We start from the raw sequence: 13948 nt of genomic DNA, 5'->3' as shown, positions 1-13948 counted from the left end.
CAAAATGCCGGAGGAAGACAAATTGCGTCATTTGCCGCGGGGCCTGCAACCGGTGACAATGGAGAAGATAATTATATCCAATTCGTCCAGCTGCCCCGACTTCCTGCAGACACAGCAACGCCTCAGTCTGGCCGCGCTGATGGGTTTGACTTCCCGGGTGCTGCCGGCCGCCGCAGCATACATCACCTACCTGACGAGACCATGTGTTTGCAATTCGAACACCTTGCCAACAGCTGGCAGCGCTAACGAGCCTCATCCGTCGACTGTGCTGGCATCTGAGCAGCCTTACCTACTCCCCACCTACACTGCTGCATCCCATGGTCGACAGCAAAGGCTCACAGGTGAGCAAGCTTTCAAGGCGATCGCTGCCTCCCTAGAATCATTATCAGGGCACCTAAAGGCAATTGAAGAGGAAATGTTTCGTGGGCGTGCGCCATGGCCCCAGAGAACGACACGGGACGACGATGAACGGCCGCGATGCCACTACTGTAACCGCAGAGGTAACATAGCTCTAAACTGTCGCCAGCGATGGAGAGACGAGGACTGCGAGCAGAGAAATGTGCGCGGCGAACAGGCTTTCAATTCGGGAAACGGGGACGGCTGGGCCTAGGTGGTCAGCTCGGCCGATCCTTGCGCGCACCGCGCATGAAACAGCTCCTGGTAGTCCCAATCGGAAAAAGCAACTCGACCACCCAAGACACAGCTAACGACAAAATAAAATGGCCGAGACGAAAAAGCTTCTTGCTCCAAAGAGCAAGAAAAGAAACGTTCACATGCCTTTTCGCCTGCCACGCGAGCCGGCACCATTTAGTGAAGGCAACTTTGCACTGCTGCTTGTGCTAGGTAGCGTGGATGTAGGCAGGAAGCAGAGGGAAGACCCTTGGATGAGAAAGGTGATAAAGCACCTTGAGAACCCTGAGGCGCCCGTAGTCAGAAAACTAAAAAGAATGGCACGGTGCTTTCGGGTGATTGACAGTGTACTGCATAGGTGGAGAAAAGGGCTCCAAGAGAACTACAGTGCAGTAGTAGTCCCAGAGTGTATGCGACCCCTGGTAGTGAAAACTTGCCATGATGATTTAACGGCAGGCCACCTCGGAGTCAGGCATACATGGGAAAAAGTAAGCAGGTGCTACTTCTGGCCCAAGATGTTCGAGCATGTCACGAGATACGTGCTCTCTTGCCCTGATTGCCACACGCCAGAAGCCCCACCTGGCAAACCAAGCGGATTTCAAGCTGATATAGAAGCAGTGAACACTCACAAAATGGTACACCTACTTCGTCAGGAGCGGAAGATCGTACCTCAACCCGAGGACAAGCAGCAGCAGAACAAGAATGCATGCGACTCTCACCGCAAGCAGGACTTCGTCAACGCCGAGCGTCAGAAGCACTACCACTATCATTTTGATTCCGATGAGGACGCTGGCAACGAGTCAGCAAACAGTAATAGAAGGGGTGATGATGTTCGTGCATTCGAGCGCAGAGTTTGTGCCTCAGTGAAGCCGAAACGTGCAGCTGCATCGACAGCGAAAAGCAGGGATCACGGAATTTCCGATGAAAGTGCTACTGAGGCACCTACCTACGAGTCGAGACTCCACTGTAGACAAACGGGAACTCACACCGAACCCAAAGCAGTGAGGACCAAATATGACAGTGAGAACGAGATGTATTACAGTGTGGACAAAAGTGTGGATTAATCCGCTGTGACTTTTCTGTGACTACACTCTCAGGTATCAAAGCTTTCTTTTGTAAGTTGTAGCCATTTCGTGATAATGCTGGCTACATCAACAACATTTGCCAACACTTCTGTTTCTTCCATCCACTGCTTTTTGATAGGTTCAAAATCATTATGGGCACTATGTGCCCAATGAGTACAAAATGCTGGAATTAAAAAAGGCATTAGCAAATACAGCTATACAAGAAATATCTAACGAGCTTATTTCATTTCCTTCTTGCCTCCAGCATGAGATTTGTGCTATGCATAAGCAACCCCACTGTCAAACCAACAGGTGACGAGGTAAAACTACATAGGCAAAGACAGCGCACGAGTGTGATGCTATTTGCAGTAATGAAATGTTTAAATACACTGACTTCAAGAATCTACACGGACAGTGTTAATGCACTCCCTTTTCTAAATAAACTACATTTTCCAGTATGCACTTGCACTGTGTATCTTTTTTCTGGTTTATTTCCTTGTGTAGCATATTAAATAAATAAAAACGGATAACCACCTAGTCCTCATTGCTGTCTTACTTTCATAAAAAAATGTTAGCTTTCATGAAGAGATTAATCAGTGTATCCTACAACAGCTATGTCACTGCTCTAACAAAGAACCCCTAAAATTTGTAATTCGGGCACATGCAGAAGATAGGTATGTCAATACCGTACATCAGATAAAAGATGTAAAATGCACTAATTTCCACTTTCCCTTCTGACCAGTTGACACGTCTTGCACATGTACTTTTTCGGTCAGCAAAGCTTTGAAGATGTGCTAAGTAAAGGCATTCCAATTGTTTCACAAAGTACGATTGAACTTGATCGGCTATAATGGAACAAAAGAAAAAATGGTTCACGCGGCTAGTTTAAATGCAAACTTTCTCACGTCTGCAGCCTCAACACCACTGATTAAATGATGAAACTTAAGTTAGAGACCTAGCTGAAAATTGATGACTCCAAACAAATCTACTCCATTTATGTCAAAGTGTGAATTCTGCACCTATAGGACTGAAAAGGGTAAAAGTAATAAAAAAACAGGAAGCACTTTATAATTTCAGAGTGAATTATCAAAGAATTTAGGCCACCATGCTAGAACTCCCATAAGCAGCTGCAAACAAAAACCTTAGGAGAGTAGTTGCGCATTACTTTTAAAAGTACCACATGATAGTTACTGAATCGCATTACAGTAGAATGAAATGCCATCCCTCCTTTATGGCAGTCTGTACGACTCCCGCAGGCTTCAAGGCTTTATTTAATGAACTAACACCTGAGTATAGAACTTAAACTGTTTTAAATGTTGCTGTGCAGTTATTACATAGTGCACTCATAAAATTTCAGATGCAAGTCTGCCTAAAAACGAAAATGCATTTTAAAATTACTTACAATATGGCAAAGTGGGGATAAACATTTGTCCTATATGGCTGTATAGACACAGGCAAACAAAAAAAAAACTGAATTTTGGTGCACAAAGAACGCCATGTTGCTAGTTGTACACCTGAACGTTCAAGCACAAAAAAAAAAACAATAAAGACGGGCAATGGTCTGACTTACTATCAGGCAGAAAAGTGTTCAGGATGTTTGAACTGGAACTGAAGCTGATATATATATTAGCCATTGTCTTCTTTAGTACAAGTGAAAGTCTGGCTGGCATGATGGAAGGAGTAATGCTCACCAGACAAGCAGCCTGAGTGTATAGATCCCTTTTTCTGTCTTGAGACTTCTCTCCTCAACAGTACCTTACAATTTATTCAAACAACTCTCAGTGCACTTATATACTGATTCCAAAATTGATGCAAATCAACAGATGAAAAGGAAGGAAGCAAAGAAATAGCTTCCCACTACTTTATACTGTGAATTACTACAACACCCATTATTTCTCAGAGTTATCAAAAAAAGAAAGCTTGGGTAGCTGAAGGACACGTGATGCACATCATTATACGAAATGGCCAACTCAACTGTGCTTTAGTATGCTAATGGCATGGAGAGAGAACTAGGTATATGCAAGAAAGACTTGTTATACTTGCAGAGAGAAATGATGTGACCATTATAGTGACATCTACTTCACAGTCCTGGGCCTTGTTAATGTAGTGCCGACAATAGTAGGCGATTTGTTTGATTCAATATTTGATGAGCCATAAGATATGCCTATAATCAACTTGTGACATGATGTAAAAAGATGCAATAAGATGTGTTCCACTTGCTTAATAAAACAAACCCACATTATCATGTTCCGTACACATGCTCCCCGGTCCTCCAGAATGGGAAAGCAGAAAAAAAAATTCTTTTAGAAAAGCTGCGAAATCTCGACTGTATTTACTTACAAGAAAGGTACTGCTCGAGTTGATATAATCCCTGCCATCTCGAATTCTACTGAGGTGTTCCAATTCTCAATCTGCCAGGAAAAAAGAAACATATCTGCCCGGACAACCCTCGATGTCCTCAAAAAGCACAAACGTCCTGGCAGGTCCTCTGAAGTTCTGAGGACGTCTTGAAAACGTCATCCACAAGGTAATTACAGAAACGTCCTGATGGAGACCTATTAAGGTCGATAGCTATTGAATGTATGGCCGATTGGTTTTTCATTCTGCATTTTAAAATACGAAAATAACAGATACAGTCCATCCACTAGAATGAAATACCTGTTAGTGAGGCAGCTACTTTTTGTCTTTGAGCATTGTCACTATTAATGCTCGGATGGAAAGGTATAGAAAAACAGTAATTTTATGTCATTGTTTATGTGAAGCATTTAAAGCCCCATAGCCTCCTTCCATAACACAACCGCTTTCTTCCGAGTGAAAGCCCTTATTTTTTGTGCTTGGCAACCATGAGCTTTCTTTGAGCCATTGGAGCCAAGCCAAGCTTTACTGTTGAACTTTCTGCGCGGGCAAGATGGATTCTGCACATGGAGGCGAGTGGTTTTTTTCACTGTGGCAGAGAACAGCAAAAGGAACTTCCTCCAAGAAAGAAATCGGAGCGCGAGTTTTTTGAGCTGGCAGGCTGCACAGAAGTCGATACAGCCTAAGCCCCTTCTGGTTTATGTGAACTTGGACCCTCCGCACCAGCATGTCTTCCACCCAACCTTGGCGATGATGTTTCTGAGCCTTGACAACGTGGTGTATGCTTGGATGATGTAGTGCAGAAAAGTGTACAAGGTCTGGAATACGGAGGGCCAAGCTTGCTGCTTGTGAACTTAATCAGGTGCGAAAACTCTTAGCACCGATGTCATCTGTAGCATGTGCCAAAGAGTAACAGTAAAGTCAGGGACAGTGATGACAGGGACAGGCTGCAAACATGGGCTATTTGGCCCCGATCACCTCATGCTAATGTTACATGACTGCCGAAAGCATTGCGGACCTATAAAGCACTTTCCTCCCTGCCGTTATCTGCAAGGGTCTTGCTGCAGATGCTGAGAAAGACTGTTTTGACATTGGCTGGAGGGAAGTTCTGCCTTTTTGGCATTGAAGCAGACCAGCAGCAAATCATACAAAGCTGCAAAGAGGTTCCTCCAAGACTAATCCCCAAATCCAGAGATCTCACTTGAAACGCACTTTGACTTGACTTCAGCAAGTCAGCTTGAAGCACCAAGCCGACTTCAAGACGCCCAAGTCAGCCAGCGTCATAGATGATGATGGTGGTTTTTAATGGCGCAAGGGCGACTCAGGCCAAAGAGCGCCAGACTCAAGGTTAACGGTGTACTCAAGTTTATATAATGGAATAGTTGTGATTTTTCATGAAAGAATAAAAAACAGTGGTGTATAGGGCCTAAAAATGTATTCGCTCTGTAAAATTGCTAAAAACAATGGTGTATAGGGCCTAAAATTCATTTGCGATATATAATGGATGTGCAATATATAAGTAGATATTTTAAAGGATCTCATCCGTCCTCTTAAGGAGGAGCGGGCTGAGACCCACGTCGATAAGAAATTTCATGTAAAAAGCCTACTTGTGATAAAAATTTAAGCACCTGTTTTAAGCCAGCGTCCTAGACTCTCATCCCGACTTGCTTCAAGTCAAGCTTCAAGTCCAGTTGGTCGTCTGAGGCCAAGAGTAACAAACGTATCAATATATTAACACGCATTGTACGGCAATAAAACTGTGTATTTCAATTCGTATAAATGAAGAGTATGTACGAATGAGTTTTGTAGATAAACACTGAGAGCGAGAATTGTACATCAGCGCTGCCCGCCGAGTAGCATGAATGATATTTTTGGTTGGCAACCGGCACCGCAGACGATCGTCACCATCGCCATCAGTTCGGTTGCTGTTTTGAAGCTGCTATAGAACCTACGAATCTCTAAGTGACAATGTCTCAGCCCTCAGTTTCGTCACAAGAAGATTCCGGCTCCCAGCGGAAAGCAGCTCCTCGCTTTACTCACAAGGAGAGAGCACTGCTAACAAGTTTGGTTGGTGAACAAAAGCGCGTCGTGGAGTGTAAAAAGACGGACGTAGCTTCGCTAGCGAAGAAGAACAAAGTGTGAGTAGAGATCGCGCGGCTGCTTAATTCCAATCATGTAGTGACCCGACACGACCACCACCAGCTGAAAAATGCTGGAATAATATGAAACAGAAATCCAGAGGAGGCTGCAAAGCAAAAGATAGCCACAAGACGGGTAAGTGCTGTTAGCAAGGCCTGCATAATTTGCGCTTTGGACAAGTGCATTAAATTTCATCTTGTGCATAACTTAACAGGGCCGTAAGCAGCGGGTCCACATATTTTTACTAAGCTCGGAAGCACGTTTTCCACGGAGCAGACACGCTGCGCTGCAATGCGTGAGTGAGCAAAAGGAAAGCCAGACACGTGAATGATCCGCTTTCGGATAAACAGCGAAGTTGTTTGAGTAGTTAGTGGAGGAAGGCAAGTGTTCTGCCCTCAGCTGCGTCTTCTTATGGAAGTTTGCGTAACTAGAGCATAAACACCCATGATTTGAGGCTAACGTGAACTGATGAAATGCTCCGGGCACGCTAAGCTGCCGTCACATGCGAGCAGAGATTCTCTACCTGGCAGTGGCGTATAAATGTAGCAGTGTACTTCGTTTTTGTATGGGACCACTTTCAAAACAGTTGGCATAAGGGAAGAAACAAGAGAATGTCTAGGTAATTCTCCTGCTTGAAAACTTGCTTGAATATGCCTAAACTTTTTTTGTTCTGTTTAGGAGGATGATCAGCACCTGCTACCATGTCACCCCTAAGCGAGTAAGTGGTTGATATCGCCAGCCACATTAGTACCCAGATACAAAATGAGTACGATTCAGATGGGGCTAGTGATCTGCAACAAGTTGACAGCTTGTCCGTGATGAGGCTTTTGCAGCCCATGGTAGATGGGTCAGGTGACACTGGCTTTGACTACAGAGGTAAAGCATTTCGCATGCTGAAGGTTGAAGAAACCATTGGTCTCCTTTGAGGGGCAATTGCCACCTCGTTACTGAGCTATATCCGACAATTTTAGGAACATTGCATGAATTTATATCGTAGAGGATTTACTTCACGTTTTTGTAGCTTTAAACTTTGGTGCTTATGGATGTGCTCATCTCTGCAGTTGGCTGATGCTTATCTAGTGTACGGAGCATTTGGTTGGAAGGTAACTACACTTTTTCTAAGTAGCATCACTGACCGCAAGTGCACATAGGCAAACTGTGTAGTAGCTTTCATGCAGGCAGCATGAGCATTAGAAATGAAAAGACATTAAGTGCAGCCAGATATCTTTATTGTGTCCATAATTTAGCTGCACTGCAATAATGATACAGTTCTGCATTGCAAGTCATGCACAATTTATAACACAAAGAATATATCATAGACAGAACATAGATTCTAGTGCAGGAAGTTGCGCCTTAATCATGAATACCTTCTTCAGCAAACAGAAGAACCAGAAATGGACATGGAAAAGTCCAAATGGGGAGACTAAAAATGAAATTCACTTCATACTATGTTCAACCCCCACCATTATGCAAGATGTAGAGGCAATTGGGAAAGTGAGATGCAGTGACCACAGGATGGTGAGGTCCCGAATTAGCCAAAATGTGAATAAGGAACGCAGCAGATTAGTACGAAAGAAACCAATCAACGAATTAGCGGCGAGGGCAGAGTTCAGGATCTCGCTACAGAATAGATATTCAGCTCTAACCGAGGATGGCGACATTACCCTAGAAGCAATGAACAATGACTTCAGAGATATCATTACTGAGCGCACTGTAGAAGTAGGCGGCAGGATAGTTAGAGAGGATACCGTTAAGCTGTCTAAGGAGACGAAAGATTTGATTAAGAAACGCCAGAATATGAAAGCTTCAAATCCAACAAACCAGATAGAATTGGCCGAGATATCAAAGCTAATCAATAAGCGCAAGGTGGCCGATATATAAGGAAGTATAACATGGAGAAAATTCAGCATGCTGTAAAGAACGGGGGAAACGCTAAACCAGTATAGAAGAAATTGGGCATAAGCAAAAGCCAGATGTATGCGATAAGGGACAAGGCGGGCAACGTCATCACGAATAGGACAAGATAGTCAAAGTAGCCGAGGAGTTCTATATAGATCTTTACAGTAGCCAAAGTAGTCAGGACCGTAATGAGATTGGCGGTAGGAAAAAATAGCCAGACATTCCTCCAGTGATGAAGGACGAGGTCAAGAAAGCATTAGAAACTATGAAAAGAGGGAAATCAGCTGGAGAGGATCAGATAACTACAGATTTGTTAAAGGGCGTGGGGATATCGTGCTAGAAAAACTGGTCACCCTGTATACGCAGTGCCTGGTGTCATCGACGGTACCGGAACCATGGAAGAATGCAAACATTATCCTCATTCATAAGAAAGGGGACTAAGGACCTTAAAAATTACAGACCAATCAGCTTACTGTCTGTTACGTATAAGGTATTTACTAAGATAATCGCTAATAGAATCAGACAACCTCAGACTGCAATCAAGCAAAGGATCAAGCAGGTTTTCGGAAACGGTACTCCACTATTAATCATATTGATACCATCAACCAGGTGATAGAAAAATGCTCGGAATATAACCAACCCTTATACATAGCATTCATTGATTATGAAAAAGCATTCGACTCAGTTGAAACCTCGGCGGTGATGCAGGCATTGCGAAATCAGGAGGTAGACGAGCCGTACGTGAAAGTGCTGGAAGATACAGTAGCCGACGGGTAATTCGGGCTCCAATAATTCGGACTTGTAGGATATTTCGGACTTCAGTGAGGCACCGTCAGTCACCCCATAGAAGAGCATACATATTCGCGACGGATATTTCGGACCTTAAAAGTCCGAAAGTTCGATTTTTCGGACTAATTTCAGTCCCCTGCAGGCCAAAATCTGCCATCTTATCGGCTTTTCGACGGCGCAACAAGCGCCATCTTGGATTGAGGTGGATTGGCTCTGCAGTTGGATTGGCTTGACATGGTTTCGGTGCCCCATTTTTGCCAGGAGAGGCCCCTGCAATCTCTGCCACTTCGAGGTGGCAGTCGGATTGTCATCGCCGTCAACCTGCTTTTGTCGCCAACGCTGACGCGGGCAGCTATCTCTTTGTGCTTTGTCTCATACGTTCGCCGTGTTGTCACACGAGTTTCTCCGACCGCGTCAACCGAGTGGCCCGCCGTCAATCCTTTGGCCGTTTTGAGATTGCGTCCGGCGGTTCCACCGCTCTGAACGAAAAGTGCCTCATTTTTGCGTGTTTGACGAGCGGTGTGGTGCGCACTCGGGCTGTGGACATGGCCCCACCGGTGCTGCCGGGTCCGTCAAAGAAGCGTGGGAGCTATTCTACCATGACCCTTGAGAAAAAGGCAGCGATCATAAAGCTAGTGCTGAGTGGGCGAACGCAAGCTGACGTGGCCAAGGAGTTCGCACTGTCGAAGCAAACTATTTCGGATTACGTGAAAAAAAAGATTTTTTCCACCTTTGAGGCGGAAAAAATCTTTTTTTGTTGATAACTGCGTGGCTCACGGCACCTTCGACAACCTGAAAGCCATTCGGCTCGAATACCTGCCACCAAACACCACCAGCGTGCTCCAACCAATGGACCAGGGGGTGATCAAAAACCTTAAGGTGCATTATCGGACCAGTCTTCTGCGGCGCACAGTCCTTTGTTTTGACAATGGGAAAAAGTACGCCACGGATCTTTTTGCGGCGGTTAGCATGCTGGCTGACGCGTGGAAGGCAGTGAGAGTGGAAACAATTGCTAATTGCTTCAGGCGCGCTGGATTCTCCGCCGATGAAGTCGATGAAGTAGAAGATTGCAACGATTCTGAGGATTTGACTGCAGACAGTGGCGAAGACCTCATCGTTGACCTTCACGGGAACGGAATGGACATTCCAACGGGCTCCACGTTCCGTGAGTTTGTTGAAGTGGACGACGGCCTCGATATGTGTGCGGACCTCACGGACGACGAACTTGTACGCCAGGTTCTTCAACCTGAAGACGAGTCGGACTCCGACGACGACTCGGGCGGCCTACCACAGCCATCGCTTGCACAAATTACGAACGCTGTGAACTTGCTGTCTAGCGTGTACAGCGAAACGACAACTGTCGTGTTAGCCCAGGCAGGGGGGGGGGGGGCCGTTGCACCCGTGCCGGAACGCTGCCAGAGAAAGCAGTCCAGACACCGAGCTCCCAAGCGACGAAATGAACCCCCGTTTATTCTCGCACTCCGCTTTTATACACTTGCGCCACACTTGTGCCACAGATACACTAGCGCCACTATCGCAGTCGCAGCTGCCAGCCAAGCCAAGCCAAACCAAAACAGATGATAACAGCACATCCCCCTTTTCAAGCACTATTAACTTTACATGCATACACTTCAAAATAACATTGGAACACACCCAAGAAAACACGACAGAACACAGTCACTCCAGCATCAGTCGCCCACGCCCAGCCTTATGGGTTTGCGAACAACTCTTCCAAATCTGGTCGAAGTTACAATTCTAGCTTGAGAATTGCCACCGTCAGTCTCCGTCTGAGTTAGAGGCACCAAAGCTTCCGGAGCTTCGTCAAATTGGTTGTCTACTCCAGTTACCAATCCGGCCCTGCTGGGCTGTTCCTGACTATCCGGAAATTCGTAGTTCCCGCTATCTACCCGGTCTTTTGGGAGACGGTTAAGCATTCTCCTGTTTCGACGGACTTCAACCCCGTTTTCCGTTTGCACACGGTATGAACGCGGTTGTGGTGCTGCTCCGAGCACTGTACCTTTGGTACGGAGATCAGTCACCCACACCACATCACCTGCTTCCAGCTTTGGGAGATTTTTAGACCGGTGACATCGGTCGAAGTGGCGGCTTTGCTCCTTTCTGACTTTACGGTCCTTGGCTGCCACTTCTTGCAGACAGCATTGTCCCGGATTGCGGTGCGAAGGCAGCATTGGGACTCTCGTCCTAAGCCTTCTACCCATCAGTATCTCCGCTGGGCTGACGTTCAAAACACCAGGCGTGGCCCTATAAGCCAGCAAGGCTAAGTAAGGGTCGTCCGATTTTAGAATGAGATTCTTAACCGTCTTTACCATACGTTCGACTTCCCCGTTTCCCTGGGGGTGCCTCGGACTCGAGGTGACATGACGGAAGCCATACAGTTTTGCAAATTTCTCGAACTCGGCACTGACAAATTGGGGACCATTGTCGGTCACCACACACTCGGGAATGCCATGTCTCGCAAAAATGCTTTTCATTCGGCTTATCACGGTAGCAGACTTTGTTGACGGAAGAATGGCAATCTCTGGGTATCGCGAAAGATAGTCTACTACGACAAGATATTGCCGTCCCTGAATTTGAAACAGATCGACCCCTACTCTCTCCCAAGGAAAAGAGAGCGTTGGCGATGCAATCATCGGTTCGATCTGTTCTGGCGCATGCATCGCGCAAACGCTGCACTGTTTCACGAATGACGCTATCTCAGTGCTAAGTCCCGGCCACCAGACAGAACCTTTAGCCACACTACGGCATCGCGAGATGCCTTGGTGACCGTCATGCAGTTTGCTTAGCGCTTCCTTGCGAAGGGTCTGAGGAATGATAAGCCTCATACCTTTGAGCAGAAACCCGTTCACCAAAGTAATGCATGCACGTTCCTGCCAGTATGGCAGAACAGGGAACATTTTGTTTCCTGGGCCACCCTTTTTTGCACACTGTGCACAAGCTTCGACACACTTCGTCTTTTGCTTGACCTTCTTTTACTCTTTTCAAGAAATCGTCGGCTGTTTCTAAACCCAGTAAACAAGCTTTCGAGTAAGCGGTTACCTCTGAGACAGTTAAACAGCTTTCCACTTTCGTACGAGCTAACGGCGAACGTGAAAGAGTATCAGCAGTGGTTAGCGATTTGCCTGGTACATATAATACAGAAAAACTGTATCGCATCAGGCGCAGACGAAAACGTTGAATTCTTGGGGGCATAGCGTCGATTGCCATGTGACCCAACAGCGACACCAAGGGCTTGTGGTCAGTTTCAAAAACAACTTCCAGACCACGTATATACTCATCAAACCTTTCCGCTGCCCACGTCAACGCCAGCGCCTCCTTTTCGATCTGGGAGTACCGTTGCTCGGTTTTGGTGAGCGAACGAGAAGCGAATGCAACTGGTCTACGTTGCCCGTCTTTTTGCTTTTGAAACAAAACTGCTCCCAGACCAAAAGACGATGCGTCAGCTGAAAGAGTGGTTTGTAGCGAAGCGTCGTACAAAGCCATGCATTGCGCTGAACAAATGAGCTCTTTGAGTTCTTGGAACGCTTTTTCCTGATTGCTGTCCCAGACCCAGTCCCTATCCTTGTGCAAAAGAACACGCATGGGAGCAGTCACTTGGGCTAAATGTGGCAAGAAGCGGCCCAAATGATTCGCCATGCCCAAAATGCTTCTAAGCTCAGTAACGTTTCTGGGTGCTCTCAAATCTTTTATAGCACTGACCTTCGCTGGATCAGGATGAATACCTTCCTCATTCAAAATGTGACCCAAAAAACGCACTTGCCTAACCCCGAATAAGCATTTCTCTTTGTTTAATGTCACATTTGCCCTTGCTAGGCGTGTGATCACGTTACTTAAACGCTCATCGTGTTGAGCTTTGCTTTCGCCAAACACTAGGACATCGTCCATGAAATTAACGACCCCCGGCAGGCCACCTAGTATCTCAGACATTCTCTTTTGGAAGTATTCCGGAGCGGAGGTAATTCCAAAGGGTAGTCGCGTGAAACAGTATCTACCGAAGGGTGTTAAGAACGTGGTTAGCTCTTCCGAGTCTTTACTGAGTCGCACCTGGTGGAAGCCTGAGTTGGCATCGAGCTTTGAAAACCATTTCGCTCCCGACAGTGACCCTAGAGCTTGATCCACAGTTGGTAACGTAAATCGCTCTCGAACTACGCATTTGTTCAATTTAGTGAGGTCTACGCAAACTCTCAGGTCTCCTGAGGGCTTCACTACCGGAACTATTCCGGCGCACCATTCGGTGGGCCCATCCACTTTCCTGATTATGCCTAAACGCTCCATTTTATCTATTTCGCGCTTCAGGGACTCCCTCAGGGGAATTGGTACCCTGCGTGGAGCGCTTATGGCATGCGGGATAGTGCCAGCTTGTAGCCTGATGGTGTACTGCCCTGGCATCGTACCTAGACCGCGGAACATTTCTGGAAAACGCGTCTCGTACTGCAGGTTTCCCGACTCGACCGCGTCTGCAAATTTCACGATACCTAAGACCTCAAGTGCAGGTAATCCTAGAAGGACGTCGCGTAACGGACTGACAACGTAGCATGTTTGATACACAGTTTTCTCTTTCCATGCGATCTCTGCTACGAATTTGCCTAGTACGTTAAGCTTACTGCCTCCTGCACCTAGCAAGATTTCATCGGTTTTTACCAGTCGGGACTATAATCCCGGAAACGTTGCTGGTAATACTGACACTTCAGCACCTGAGTCAACCTTTGCAAAAATGGGCACAGAATTAATGCGCACCTGAACAAATCGCGCTTTTCTGCATGCATCTATTGATCCCACGAAAGTCTCTCCAGTTTCCTGGTTGACCGCTGAGATGCGTAGCTCTCCAGTTTCCTGGTTGACCGCTGAGACGCGTATCTTTCGTTGAGCGGAAGCCGTTGCTTTCTTCAAGCAGGCCTTTGCGAAATGTCCCTTCTTGCCACAGTGAAGACACTTGGCAGCTCTGGCTGGGCACATTGTCCTGGGGTGGGCGTCGCCACTGCAGAAAGGACACCGCACCTCCGGCGTTCGTTGCCCATGCAGACGTCCCTTGTGCCTCTGTTGAACCACCGCGT

At 46.4% G+C, this 13948-nt stretch overlaps 1 protein-coding gene across 3 annotated transcripts in view; it reads right to left on the bottom strand.

Annotated features, from left to right (window-relative positions):
* Positions 1-13948, bottom strand: part of LOC146188633 (uncharacterized) — a 200176-nt gene that overhangs the window by 18398 nt on the left and 167830 nt on the right. The window lies entirely within an intron of this gene.

Source organism: Amblyomma maculatum, chromosome 5 (genome assembly GCF_055883805.1).
Source record: "Amblyomma maculatum isolate TAMU_Amacu chromosome 5, ASM5588380v1, whole genome shotgun sequence".
Lineage (NCBI taxonomy): Eukaryota > Metazoa > Arthropoda > Arachnida > Ixodida > Ixodidae > Amblyomma > Amblyomma maculatum.
Note: the sequence above shows the minus strand (reverse complement) of the source record. Positions and strands in the feature narration are given on the sequence as shown.